We start from the raw sequence: 14,318 nt of genomic DNA, 5'->3' as shown, positions 1-14,318 counted from the left end.
ATCGTGACCATTTCAAAAGCAGCTCCTTCTCTTATTGTTAACAAACATCTTTAACTCTGAAGGGACAAATTAAGTGGTTGGTTTTTTGTTTTTCAAAAACTCTTTGAGGTCCCAAAGACTACATTAGTTACCCCTAATAGTAATCCCATAAAATCTTTTCCTTTACCTTGTCTTAGCACTTTCAAACAGTATAAAAACTGAGTTGTAACAGCAACTCATCACAGGTTGGGTTCCCACAGGAAGTAAACTCTGTGATGGAGTTTAGCATGTAGGATGTTTTCTAACGACTGCCTTTGGACATAGCTGGCCCCACAAGAATCTCGCAGTTGCTAGGTGAAGCTGACTGGTAAATCACTGAATGGTTCAATGACCACTCAGATGGGGCATGACCAGGCAATGAGGCTCTGCAGATGAGAATTCCTTCAGGAGCTGACAGCTGTAAGCTGTCTACTGCCTGTACCCCCAGCAGCTGGGGCAGCACGTTCTCTATTAAAGATGGATCAGAAGCAATTACTCCTACCAGGATGGTGACTCCTTGTCTGCTGGTCTCTTGGAACAAGGAACCCAAAGGGGCTAGGTGGTAATTGCAGCTTATAATTCAACAGGAATTGCTAAAATGGGAAGCACAAATTACAACAGGGACACAGGAATAATAATGGCAAGTAGGGACACTCCTGCTTCCACCTGTTGGTTCCCAGACCCATGTATTCTTTTATCAGAGACATAGCACCATATAAATGTTTTGAACTCAGAGTGTATCCTGCATCCTAGGTGATACCCCATCCTCAAAAATATCACCTCCACACCTCCAAGCTAATGCTACAGCTGTGCCTTTAACAGGCCATTCCAATACTCTATCATTTAGGAAGCTTCTGGGTGATTCTATATGAGTTAAGACCGTGGACCACCTGACCGTGGGCACACTCCAACACCTTCGCCATAAAGTCAATCCCCTGGTGTAACATGAAATTATGTATGATGCCATGCCAATAAATCCTCAAAAGGTGATGGCGTGAGCAAGAAAGACAATCTCCTACCTGGAATATGTCTGTTACTGTGCCTAGCGTGATCAACTTGTCATCACATGCCAGGTTGGTCTCCTGGAGGGATTGTGACATATCAGGAGCTCAGTGTTGGTCGCTGTTTCTGGCAAGTTGAACTTCAGGCAAAAGCAGAAACACTAGATCAACTTAAGTGAATAGGAGCCCATACCATTGAGCCCATACATGGCTTTCATCCCTGCCACCGTAGCCCTTTTTCTTATGTACCCATCGTGTCAGCATTAGGGTGGTATTAACGTATGATATGAAGATGCTCACACTCCATGCCCACTCCCATATGCCACGTGCCTCTACCCCTTACATGTAATCTTCCAATCTGTCTCTCCACAAATCACTTAACAGTCAGTCATTTCTCACTGCCCCAGAAGAGTTCACATATATTCTGAACTCAGGCCACTTCTCTCTCCACACAAAGGGGGTGACTTCAAGCTTCACCTCTTGAAGCTCTGCCCATTGGGAAGATTTTCCCTTGTGGCTGGCTTTCAGTACCACCCGAGTGGAGCTGTACGGAGGATGCTATCTATTTTCAGCTTGCAACCACAGAAGCAACTAGTCCATGAACCAAGTTTGGGTTTTTCCTCCTTTTTACATCTGGTCTTAAAAGATGGCCCATACACCTGTAGGTGTGACATGGGGGTCTGGGCTGCCTGCTCGTGCGATTCCCATGAACCCTCGGGTCCTGCTTTTGCTCAGCCCTGTATGTACCAGTTCCATCTGACCATGGATTACTGCTGCACCTGCTGCAAGTTATGACTGGATGGTTCTGATAGAACCCCAGCTCAAGACTGCCAGTTTTAACCACAAGATGATTTTGCCCCATGGTCAGGTAACTCGTCTCTCATACATCATCATCGCATACAACAAACTATCTTCATTTTTCATAAAGTATATAATTCTCCACTGAAGATGGCATGGCCTTATCCTAACACCCCTAGGGCCTCGGTTGTGATTCCCTATTGGCGGTGGCCATAAACTGCAGCTTTCCTACCACTGATGTCTAGAACCTTTGAACCTGCCTGGTTACATGACTGCAGAGCCCTTTTCTGCTCATAGCTGGCAGCCTTTCATGCCACTGGGTGGAAGCAGTATTCCCAGTTGGAATATACTGCCTCCAAGATCTGAAGAGGCCTACTAGGCATTATCCTTCCTTTTTCATGTTTAGGAAGTTCAGGGTGCAATAATTTGTCCTTTACTTTGGATGGCATGTCCTGGAATGCCCCTGACCAATGGAACTCTAAAAATATTACTGATGTGACAAGGTCCCTGAATCTTCTTACGGTATCTCTCTCACCCTCTAGGGAGGGTGTCTTGTCAAAGTTCCCAATATGTTAGCGACCTCTTGCTCATATCGTCCAATAAATATGTTACCGTTGATATAATGTATTAATGTGATGTTCTCTGTGGCATCCTCTTCAACTTACTGGATGACAAAGGACAAGAAAGTTTAAATAGCCCTGAGGTAAAACTACCGTCATCTTTTCCCTGTGAATACACACTGTTTCTGATCTTTTATTTTCCTAACAGGGATGGAAATTATGCATCTACCCAATCAATGTCTGCCTACCAGGTACTTGGGAGTATATTCACGTGCAATGGAAAGGACACCACACCTGGCACTTCGACTGCAGCTGAGCCTATGACTTAGCGCAGTTTGTGGCAGTCTGCTGTCATTCTTTACAACCCAGGTGATGGGAACCAACCATCTTTTAGATACTTACCAGGCTCGCTAATTTCCTCCACCACCACCCCAGGTTAAGATAGTGTTTTTGATTTATTATTTGGCTGAGGGATAGAGGCAGTTTCAGAGATTACCACTTACTTGGTGTTCTCCTTTTCTTCTCTTCTCTCTTCCTTCTTTCTTTCTTTCTTTTTTTGTCTCTCCCACTATACTGATTCTTGTCCTGTAGGTCAGGAACACAACGCGAGGGATTTTATGAAGTACTAAGTATTCGCTCTAATAAAATATTCAGAGGCTAAACAAATGACACTGTTGACCCACTGTGAGCCAAACCTTGGCCAGGACTCCATTTATTACCTGGCTGCCATATGCATCCATTATACGAGGTGCTTTGGATCCCAGATATCACTGTGAATTCAGACGCTGCATCCAACAAATATTGGGTTATTCTTACCCTTTTCCCCAGTGCAATTACTCAAATACCTGGAGGTAAGTCCCTTTGGGGAAGGACTAGGGGAATCATTACCACATTTGACATGTGTTGCAGTGTCCTTCTCCTGGGGACATAACTTTTCCTCAGTCAATGGTTTCTGGGTTGAGAAACTGACTCAAGTTTGGAAACAGAACAAGAGAGCGTGACTTTATTAGAGCAACTCCTCTCAGCCTCCTGAGGTGGATTTATTTTAATGATACATATTGAGTAAATTCCTTTGTTATTGTCCATCCATTTCACTCCTAAAGGAACTGTGTTCTATTAACCAACTCCACAACTCTCTGAGGATCAGGCCTCCTCTGGCTTAACCTTGCCAATTATTATTATGGTTATGTGCACATGGCATCTGTATATGTGATGGGTTTCATTCAAATATATATAATTATATATAGATATATAGAACAGGCAAGATGTAGCCAGAAGCACACACCCGCAACAACAGTCAAAGGAGATTAATAGGGCTTCCGTGGTGGCGCAGTGGTTGAGAGTCCGCCTGCCAATGCAGGGGACGCGGGTTCGTGCCCCGGTCTGGGAAGATCCCACATGCCGCAGAGCGGCTGTGCTCGTGAGCCGTGGCCACTGAGCCTGCACATCCAGAGCCTGTTGCTCTGCAACGGGAGAGGCCACAACAGTGAGAGGCCCGCGTACAGCAAAAAAAAAAAAAAAAAGATTAATATGATACATCACATAACAAAACGAAGGTTAAAAATTGTATGATCATCTCAACAGATGCAGAAAAAGCACTTGACAAAATCTGAAATCCATTCATGGTAAAAACTGTCAACAAACTAGGCACAGAGAGAATGTTTCTCAACATAAGAAAGGTCATATATGATAAGCCCACAGCTAACATCATACTCAGTGGTAAGAAAGTTTTTCCTCTAAGAGCAGGAGCAAAACACACATGCCCACTCTTGCCACTTGTATTAAACATAGTACTAGAAGTACTCGCCAGAGCAATTAGGCAATAAAAAGACATAATAAGGATCCAAATCACAAAGGAAGAAGTGAAACTGTCTCTGTTTGCAGATGACATGGTATTATATATAGAAAACCCTAAAAACTCACCCCCAAAACTGTTAGAACTAATAAATGAACTCAGCAAAGTTGAAACATGTCTTTGAGAGCTCCAAGCAAAGTCCTGAGCTAGTCTACTCAGCTGAGGGTTCTAAAGAATGCATCAAGAGCTCTGTAAAAAAGCCTGCCCTGTCTCTAGTCTATCAGGGACATTGTAATAATCAAGGAACTACAGGAATTGCTCCAAGTCCTTCCAAGTCAGGGAAACCCCAGCCATTTTCCACCACAGGGGCTGTAGAGTAGACAGCAGTGCCTCAGATAGGTCACCCTGCGTGTCTTATCAAAAAGATCCTGGCTTAACAATTAGCACTTCTGGGGTTCTTTCCAAGTTTTATCTCCATTCGACTCTGAACCCACTAGCTATATCTGGCCTGGCAGATAGTAACAAAGGAGTAAGATAATGATTCTGGGAGATGTAACCCAACGAACAGAGAATGTTTCTGTTATGGTGGAGAGATATCTCACTGGCCTTTACCAGGACCTAGGACAAATACTCTATGCCGATTCCCAGCAAACAACTTTCTGATTCAAAATTTAGCATCTCAGGCATCTTAATACCAAAGAAGTAGAACCTAGGAGACTCTTAGCACCATGAGAAAGGAACAAAGTTCACTCTAAATGAACAAAGTAGCATTTTTGTTTAAGTACTAGTCTCAAGTAATACTAGTTCTTAGTACTTATACAGAGCTTCCTATGCACCAGGCACTATTCTCAGAGCTTTGTATCTATTAACTTCTTTTATCCTCGTAACAATCCTGTGATGAAGTAGGTTCTGTCATTATTGTTCTCATTTTCCAAATGAAGATACTGAGGCCTAAAAATGTCTGGTAACATACCCAAGGTCACATCCGCTGGTTAGAAGTGGCAAAGCTGCGATTTAAACCTAGTCTGGCACAAGAATTTGTTTTCTTAGCCATTCTGCTATTCAGTGTGGAATCCACCCCCAGGAGACCTGCCAAGTTAAGGCCCAAGCCTAGGACGTGAAGTTCTAACCCATATGCTAATCCGAACAAGCCCTGCCGGCACTCCAGCCCTTGATAGTAACTCAATCAGATGATTCCTCATTGCCTAAGCCAGATCTTTGTTTGAATATGGAAATACAGAATGTGTGGTAGATGATGAATAAATCAAAGGCTTACTGAAAAGTTCTCACTAATGCTCAAATCATTTCAGAGTTCAATGTCTTTGCATATGCTGGCAATATTCTCCACTCTTCACCGTGCAAACTCCTCCCTACCTTTCAAATTGAGAACAAGTATCCTGTTCTCTGGAAGGCCTTCCGCATTCCCAACTCCAAAGGCAACCCTTCCTCTGCACCCTTTCTTTATTGTAGCATTTAGCACTTTATATTCTATCTACTGCTATTCTCATCGTTCTAGATGGCAAACTTTTTGAAAACAGAACTCTTTGGAAAGCCTCTATTCCCTCATTGGAATACTGAGAGTAATAAAATTACCTCTTTTGCGAGGATTAACTAAAATAATCTCTGTAAACTTACTTGACATTTAATTAGCACTCAGTGAAGGACAGCCACTCTGAAAGTATAGTTTTGTAACCTTGGGTAGTTGGTACAGTGTTGACATACAATATACAGTTAGGAAATGTTTGTTAAACAAGTACAAAATAATATTCCAAAATATCACTGAGGAAAAAACAAAAACAAAAAAATCACTGAGGATGAACTTCAAATGTCCTAGTTAAACGTCTTTAATATAAGGCTAGCCCTGATTCATCAGTTTTGCCTATTGAAATTTCACAACTCAAGTTGTCACGTACCTCGTTGGTGTCATTTCATTTTTCCTGTTACAGTTGAAGGGATGCTGTGACCAAGACTGTTTAAAATTAAAATAGAATTTGCAAGTATATTCAGATAAGGAAAAGGTACCCTTGCTTTTAAATTATTTCATTGGTACATTTAGTCATCTTATATTTTAAAATGAAGACAATAAATTAAAAATATTCCTTTCTCATTTCTCCTTTTTTTGGTTCCTTTCCCTCCTTCATAGTTTTAATTTTAAATAAAAAACAATGGCTGCCTTCAAAAGTTATTTTATAAACAGAGCAAGTTATAATTACTAACACAAGAAAAATTTCAGTGTGTCCAAAAAAATTTCTAAGCTCCTTGACATAGCCCACTTTACTGGGTTACCATGAATACAATAAAAATGCCAGACTAATAAGAGAATTTGGAAAACTCCTTGGAGAAACTGGATATTATCTACTGGATAAAAAACATTTCTGACCCTTAAGTAAGTCTTGGTCTGTATTTTGTTTACTTTCTTGAATATCTCCTAAGTATCTCTAAACTCTCCATCTTACTAATTATACAAATACATAAAAATTATTTAGTATAAGGTTATTTTACCTTAATCCCTTTGAAGAGAATAAAATAGCTATCTTATATCATTTTATAAAGCATCTGTTTCCTCATGCAGGGAATTTCATGTAGTTATAATTAAAGTTTATTTTACTCTAATAATTTTTACCCTTTATATATTTAGGAAACCTGAACCTTATTGCAGAAGAAATCAGTATTGAACTTAACATAATTACTTGCACAATCTATAGACATCCATTCCACAAATTGTTACCAAAAGCCCTACGCTGTGTAAGCATTATGCTAGGTGCTCAGGATACAGGAATACAAATTAACAAAACACAAGTCAGTAGTGATAAGTATTACAAAGAAAAAGAAAGCAGATTAAGGGGAATAGAGAGTGAAGGGGATGAGGTGTTATACAGATCAGGTAAGTATCTCTGACGGAAACAAGAGAGTGAGTCACAGGACACTGAGAAAGGGACCTCCAGGCAGACAGGTTAGCAAGTGCAAAGGTCCCGAGACAGAAATGTATTCTGCTTGTCCTAAGCAGAGAGATCGGTGTGGTTGGAGTGGTGTGAGCTAAGGAGAGGAAAAGGCACCTCCCTGGAGGTCTAGTGGTTAGGACTCTGCGCTTCCACTGCCGAGGGCCCAGGTTCAATCCCTGGTTGGGGAACTAAAATCCCACAACACGCGTGGCCAAAAAAAATAAGGAGAGAGAAAAACGTAGGAGATGAGTTCAGAGAGAAAGCATGGCCACAGATCCAATGGAAAGATGATGTGAGCCACATACAAAGATCTTCTAGCAGCCATATTTTTAAAAATACAAAGAAACAATTTTTTTTTTGCCACGCCACTCAGCTTGTGGGATCTTCCTCGACCAGGGATTGAACCCGGGGCCACAGCAGTGAAAGCACCAAGTCCAAACCACTAGACCACCAGGGAAGTCCAAAATGAAATTAATTTTAATACTGTATTTTATTGGAAGCACCATATCCAAAATATGATTTCGATACATAATCAATATAACAAAATATTAATGAGGTATTTTACGTTTTTTCCTTCTTAAGAAGTCTTTAAATCCCAGTGTGTATTTTATACTCACAGCACATCTACATTCAGTCTAGCACATTTCAACTGCTCAGTAACCACAGGTGGCTAGTGGCTACCATACTGGTGCAGTTATAGACAACTGTAAAGCCTCTGAAGAGTTTGGATTTTGTTTTATGTATCAAATATATACGAAAATAAAAGAACAATATAATGAATTTAAAGTTGCCATCACTCAGTTTCAACGATTAGCAATACATGGCCATCTATACCTCTATCCACCTTCCCCAAACCTAGATTATTTTGAAGAACTGTACTGGAGAGTTTTGAACAAAGGAATGACTTTTAACAGCCTACTCTGACTGCCAAGTAGAGAATACCTTGTAAAGCAGCATGGATGGAAACAAGAAGACCTGTTATAAGGCCATTACAATAATCCAGGTGAATTTACAGCAGCTTAGTTGGGAGTGATGGCAGTGGACTTGGTGAGAAATGGAGGATTGATTGGATTCTTAACATATTTCAAAGGTAGAAGCTGACAGGATATATTGGTGAATTGGGTACAGGATATGAGAGAAAAGAATCAGAGATGACTTCAAGGTATTAGGCCTGAGCAAGGTGATGGAGTTGCCATTTACTGAAACAGAGGAGACTGCCAGAGGAACAGCTGGATGGAAATTGAGGGTTCATCTTTGGATATGCTAAGTCTAGACGTCCTACTAGACATTCAAGTGCCAATAGTGAATAAAAAGTTGTATATCTAGGGCTTCCCTGGTGGCGCAGTGGTTGAGAGTCTGCCTGCCGATGCAGGGGACGCGGGTTCATGCCCCAGTCCGGGAAGATCCCACATGCCGCAGAGCGGCTGGGCCCGTGAGCCATGGCCGCTGAGCCTGCGTGTCCGGAGCCTGTGCTCCGCAATGGGAGAGGCCACAATGGTGAGAGGCCCGCGTACCGCAAAAAAAAAAAAAAAAGTTGTATATCTAGATTTGCAATTCAAGGAAGAAGCCCAGGCTGAGATATAAATCTGTGAGCGATCAGAAAATAAGTGGTATTTAAAACCATGGGACAAGATGCATTCACTAGGAAATGAATATAAACAGAGGAGAGGTCCTGGTACACTCCAAAGTTAAGAGCAGGAAGAGGAGGAAGAACCAGGAAAGGAGACTTAATCGAAGCCCCAAGTGAGACAGAAAAAAAATAAAAATAAAATGCAAGAAAAAGTAGTGTCCCAGAAGAAAAGTAAACGAAGTATTTCAGTATAGCAATATACATTATTATATACAAATATAGTAATATTCAATATAGCACAAGGAACGATACTCAATATCCCGTAATAACCTATAATGGAAAAGAATCTTAAAAAGAATATATATATGTACATATATGTATAACTGAATCACTTTGCTGTACACCTGAAACTAACACAACATTGTAAATCCAACTATACGTCAATAAAAAAATTTTTTAAAGAACTGCTTCAAGAAGGAGGTAGTACACAAAACACAAAACTAAATTTAAGAAAATAAAAACCAATGCCTAGAAGTTGAAAACTAACTGAAACAAATGAACCTAATGGTGTATCAGTTTGGTAACAAAAATCACGCAGAGAAAAGAATTATTCCAATTGATCTTAGAACAAAATATTTTGACTATACAGTTTTTAGTGCAATACATTCCTAGGACAAAAATATTAAAAGGGCAAACAAATCTTAAAATACCTAATGTCACTTAGTATTCTTATTGTTAATAGTAACAATTGTATTATTATTAACATGAATATATTTTAACATAATACAACTAAGAAACTAGGTTAAAGCTCCTAAGGACTAATGTTCAGCACCAAAATGTCAGTTAAAAACCTTGTAATTTTAAATTGTGGTTGTAAATATCAGTATAAACTTGTAACTTTATTTTTAAAAAGGTACTTATTTTCTAACTGTCCACTGAAAGGCCAAGAAACAATGATAAAACAATAATAGCAACAAGAATTCCATACTCTGGTCTCAAAACACCTTCACACACTAAAAGGACTCAGGGTTTTTTTTCAACAGTCAATTCCAGGAAATGTACCAATTGAGCTTGGGATACCACATTATGATAGAAAGCAAGGAAGCTATCAAAAGCTAATATTGCCATATTAAATAAATACAGAAAACATCAAAATGTTCCCCCTTGTGGCCAAAATAGAATAATGTGAGTATCAAACAACTGCAACGGATAGAAATACATTGAATGTGTAAAGCCATGAGTTCGTAGTGACATGCAAAAAAGGAAAAAGACAGAGAGAGAGATTCTTTGGACAGCATGGAGGTTGCTAGGTAACCAACACATTACTCGGAAATTGGATAATTTAAAGGAAATAATTAAAGATCTTTCCTGTCTTTTCGGTTTGAACAGTATTTCAGGGTAACCAAATAAGCCTAAAGGATGCAGAAGTTTTTCTATACAGAAGACTTCTAGCTAATAAATGTAGAAGTAATGATCAAATTAGAAAATCACCATCTTGCAACCCCTATTTCAAAATGAATCAGACAATAGTCATCAATAGATATTAAAATCATTAGTTAAAAGACTGTTGGGAAACTTCACAATGAAGGAACTACGCTGTCACCACCTGAATTAAGCATTACTACAAACGTGAGACAACCTGACACTATGTAGTTCTCCAGGTGATGAAACAATATAAAGTCTGTAACATCACCTACAGCTAGTCTCGTCAAAACTTGAAACAGAATTTAATCGAGTCTTTAGATCTCACTTCTAGACAGCAGGACTACTGACCCACTTTCTTCGAGAAGTAAATGGAGGGGCTTCCCTGGTGGTGCAGTGGTTGAGAGTCTGCCTGCCGATGATGCAGGGGACACGGGTTCGTGCCCCGGTCCGGGAAGATCCCACATGCCGCGGAGTGGCTGGGCCCGTAAGCCCTGGCCGCTGAGCCTGCGCGTCCAGAGCCTGTGCTCCGCAGCAGGAGAGGCCACAACAGTGAGAAGCCCACGTACTACAAAAAAAAAAAAAAAAAAAAAAAAAGGAGTAAATGGAATAAGGGAGGGGAAAAGAAGCAGTCCTCCAGATGAAAAGAGATCCTAGAGACCCTAAGAACCAAATTCAAGATGTGGACCTTGTTTGGACTCTGATCTGAAAAAAATAATTGTAAAAAGGCATTTCTTGAGACAATTGGAGAAATGTTAATAGTTTATATTAAAACCTCAGAAATGTTTTATTTCCTTTGTTAGATGTAAAAATGGATTTGCGGTTACCTAAGGAAAAAAATTTTGTCTTTCAAAGCATAATGAAGTGGCTGGGTAAAATAGCATGCCATCTAAGATTTGCTTTTTTATATACTTCAGCAAAACCAAAAACAAAACACACACACACAAATAGAAACAGCTCCAGTTATCAAGATACTCACTTACCCCAGCATAAGAGCTGCGAGTTCTTCAACAGCCATAGAATATTGTCCTTGCTTCAGATACTCACCACGACTCAAGAGTTGTCGAGTAGAAGCACGGAGGTCAGAACTGAACTGGGCAAACTCAGCAACCTCACCATAGGAGCCAATATCGACTTCATGGTGCCTGCCCCTGCTTCACAGACCTAGTGTGGGCAGCAGATCTGATGTAGGACACACAAAAAACAATGTAAATGGTAGGGCAGGTACCTTTGTAGAACAATTCTGTTTCCAAGAAGATCTGTCCATCACTGATAGGAACGATATTCGTTGGAATGTAAGCAGACACATCACCAGCTTGCATTTCTGGTAAAGAAGTCAAGGAGCCACCACCAAAAGAATCGTTCATTATGTCTGCTCTCTCCTGTAGATGGGAGTGTAAGTAAAACACGTCATCAGGCTGGACCTCATGAGTAGCTGAGTGGTCTGCAGATCAGCAGAGGCACCAGCCTCTTTGGATAATTCATCACAGATGATCAAAGCATGTTTGCCATTATCCCTAAAATACTCTCCCACAGCACAGCAAGAATAAGGAGTCAGGTACTGATGGAGGGCAGTGTCAGCAGCAGTGGCTGAAACCACACTGGTGTTCTTCATGGCATCCACATTTGTGTTTTCACCAACTGGACAACAGTGGATCTCTTCTGACCAATAGCAGTGTAGATACAGTATAGCTTCTTCTTTCCATCAGATCCATCACTGAAATGTTTCTGGTTAATAATTATGTCAATCATTGATGTTTTGCCAGTCTGTCAGTCACCAATCGTCAGCCTGTACTGACCACAACCAATCAGCACCAAGCTATCCACAGCATTAATGCCAGTCTGCACTGGTTTCTGCACAGAGATTGGAGAAATGATGCCAGGGGCTTTCAGGCCAACTCACCATTGGGTCTTGGAACCAACTGGATCCTTGCCATCAGTGACATTACCAACGGCATCTACTATACAACCCAGTAGCTTCTCACCAACTAGAACATTCACAATGGCTCCTGTCCTCTTCACAATACCTCCTTCCTTAATTAGTTTATCATGTCCAAACACAACAAAACCAACATTGTCAGTTCCCAAGTTGAAACATACCCTTTAAGGCTGAAGAAAAACAGTAGCATTTCGTCTGCTTGAACATTCCTCAGCCCGTGTATTCAACCAATACTATCACCAATACTTGAGACACATCCTGTTTCTTCACAGTCAACAGAGGTTTTGGCTCCAAGATTACGCTCTTGAAAAACAGAGGATATCTCAGCAGTGCCAGTCTTCTGAAGACAAGTGTTAAGAGGCATGGAGGTTCCCTGTGGCAATGAAGGATGATCCCAAAGCATTCTGAAGACCAGTCTGGCCTGCCAAGGGAGGGTGCAAGCCACAGCCCAAGGCCACATGTCCAGACAGCATCTTTGCAGCTCTCCTTGGGTGGTTCCTCTGCAGCTGCAACCTCTGGACCGACTTCCAAGCAAATATTAACCAAAAGAAATTACACCAGTATCTTGAGATACCATGTAAGAGGATTATGAGATAATTATATTAGTATCAGACAAAATGTTTCTAAGAAATAATCCTTACTGTGGATAAAGTCACATGTAAAGATAAAATAATGCAAGAATAACTCACTAGATACATAATATATATGCCTGTATAATTTTTTAATTTTTTTACTTTTTATTATGAAATTTACAAACATATACAAAAGTAGAAAAAAATAGTACAATGAATGCCTATAAATCCACTAAGATTCAGCCACTGTAGACATTCTGACATATTAGCTTTATTGATTTATCAATCTATTTCATTTTTTATTATTGTGGTTGAGCTCTTTCAAAGTAAATGTCACACATTGACATTTTATGCCAAAATACTTTACACTTCTAAAAGAAAAAAAAATTCTCCTATCTAAATACAATGGTATTGCCTCCCCAACATGAAAATAGCTCTCTAGTTTCATCTCACATCCATTCTATATTTAAATTTACCCACGTCCTCAGTGTTATTTATAGCTCACTTTTTCACAGCAGGATCCAATCAAGGATCATCTACTGTATTTGGTTGTTAAAGCTCTTAAATTTAATCTATAGTTATTGCCCCTCCCCCATTTTTAGGAAATCCCATTTCTAGAAATCTATCCCAAAGATAACACTAGCAAAAAATTTTTTAATTAATTTTTTATTGAGGTATAACTGACATACAACTTTATATGTTAGGTACTTTACATACAACTTAGGTACATAACATAATGATTCGATATTTGTATACACTGTGAAATGATCACCACAGTAAGTCTAGTTAACATACATCACCATACATAGTTACGGAATTATTTTCGTGACATGAGCTTTGATGATTTACTACTCCCTTAGGGATTTTCAAACATGCAATACAGTATTATTAACTATACTTGCCATGCTGTACACTACATCACCACGACTTATTTATTTTATAAATGGAAATTTGTACCTTTCGACTCCCTTTACCCATCTGCCCACCCTCCAACTCCGGCCTCTAGCAACCACCAATCTGTTCTATGAACTTGGTTTTTGTTTTTGTTTGAGATTCCACATATAAATGAGATCATAACCAGCAAGTTTGTTTTAATACATACATACAAAGGTATTCCCTTCAGCACTATTTGTTACAGTAAAAAGACTGAAAACAAACCAAACATTCATTAAAAGGGGACTGGAGGCATGAACAGCCACACAATGAAGTCCTGTGCAACGCTGAAAAATGAGAAAGACTCTTGAATACTGCTATGAAGTGATCTCCAGAATATATATATATATATATATATATATATATATAAAATTTTTTTTTTTTTTTTTTTTTTTTGTGGTACGCGGACCTCGCACTGTTGTGGCCTCTCCCGTTGCGGAGCACAGGCTCCAGACGCACAAGCTCAGCAGCCATGGCTCACAGGCCCAGCCGCTCTGCGGCATGTGGGATCTTCCCGGACCGGGGCACGAACCCGTGTCCCCTGCATCGGCAGGCAGACTCTCAACCACTGCGCCACCAGGGAAGCCCGAGAATATATTTTTAAATGTATAAATCATGTCACAGACAGTGGGCATAAAATGCTACCTTTTATCTAAGAAATAATTGAAGAGCAAAGCAAAAACTAATATAAATGAAAGGCAACATCATTACAAACCATGCAGTAGATATAAAAAGGACAATAAGATATTACCAACAATTTTATGCCAA

At 40.0% G+C, this 14,318-nt stretch overlaps 1 pseudogene; it reads right to left on the bottom strand.

Moving 5' to 3' along the window:
* Positions 1–280: 280 nt before the first annotated feature.
* Positions 281–12,431, bottom strand: LOC116759159 (annotated as a pseudogene).
* Between the last annotated feature and the right edge of the window lie 1,887 nt (positions 12,432–14,318).

This window comes from Phocoena sinus, chromosome 9, assembly GCF_008692025.1.
Source record: "Phocoena sinus isolate mPhoSin1 chromosome 9, mPhoSin1.pri, whole genome shotgun sequence".
NCBI lineage: Eukaryota > Metazoa > Chordata > Mammalia > Artiodactyla > Phocoenidae > Phocoena > Phocoena sinus.
Note: the sequence above shows the minus strand (reverse complement) of the source record. Positions and strands in the feature narration are given on the sequence as shown.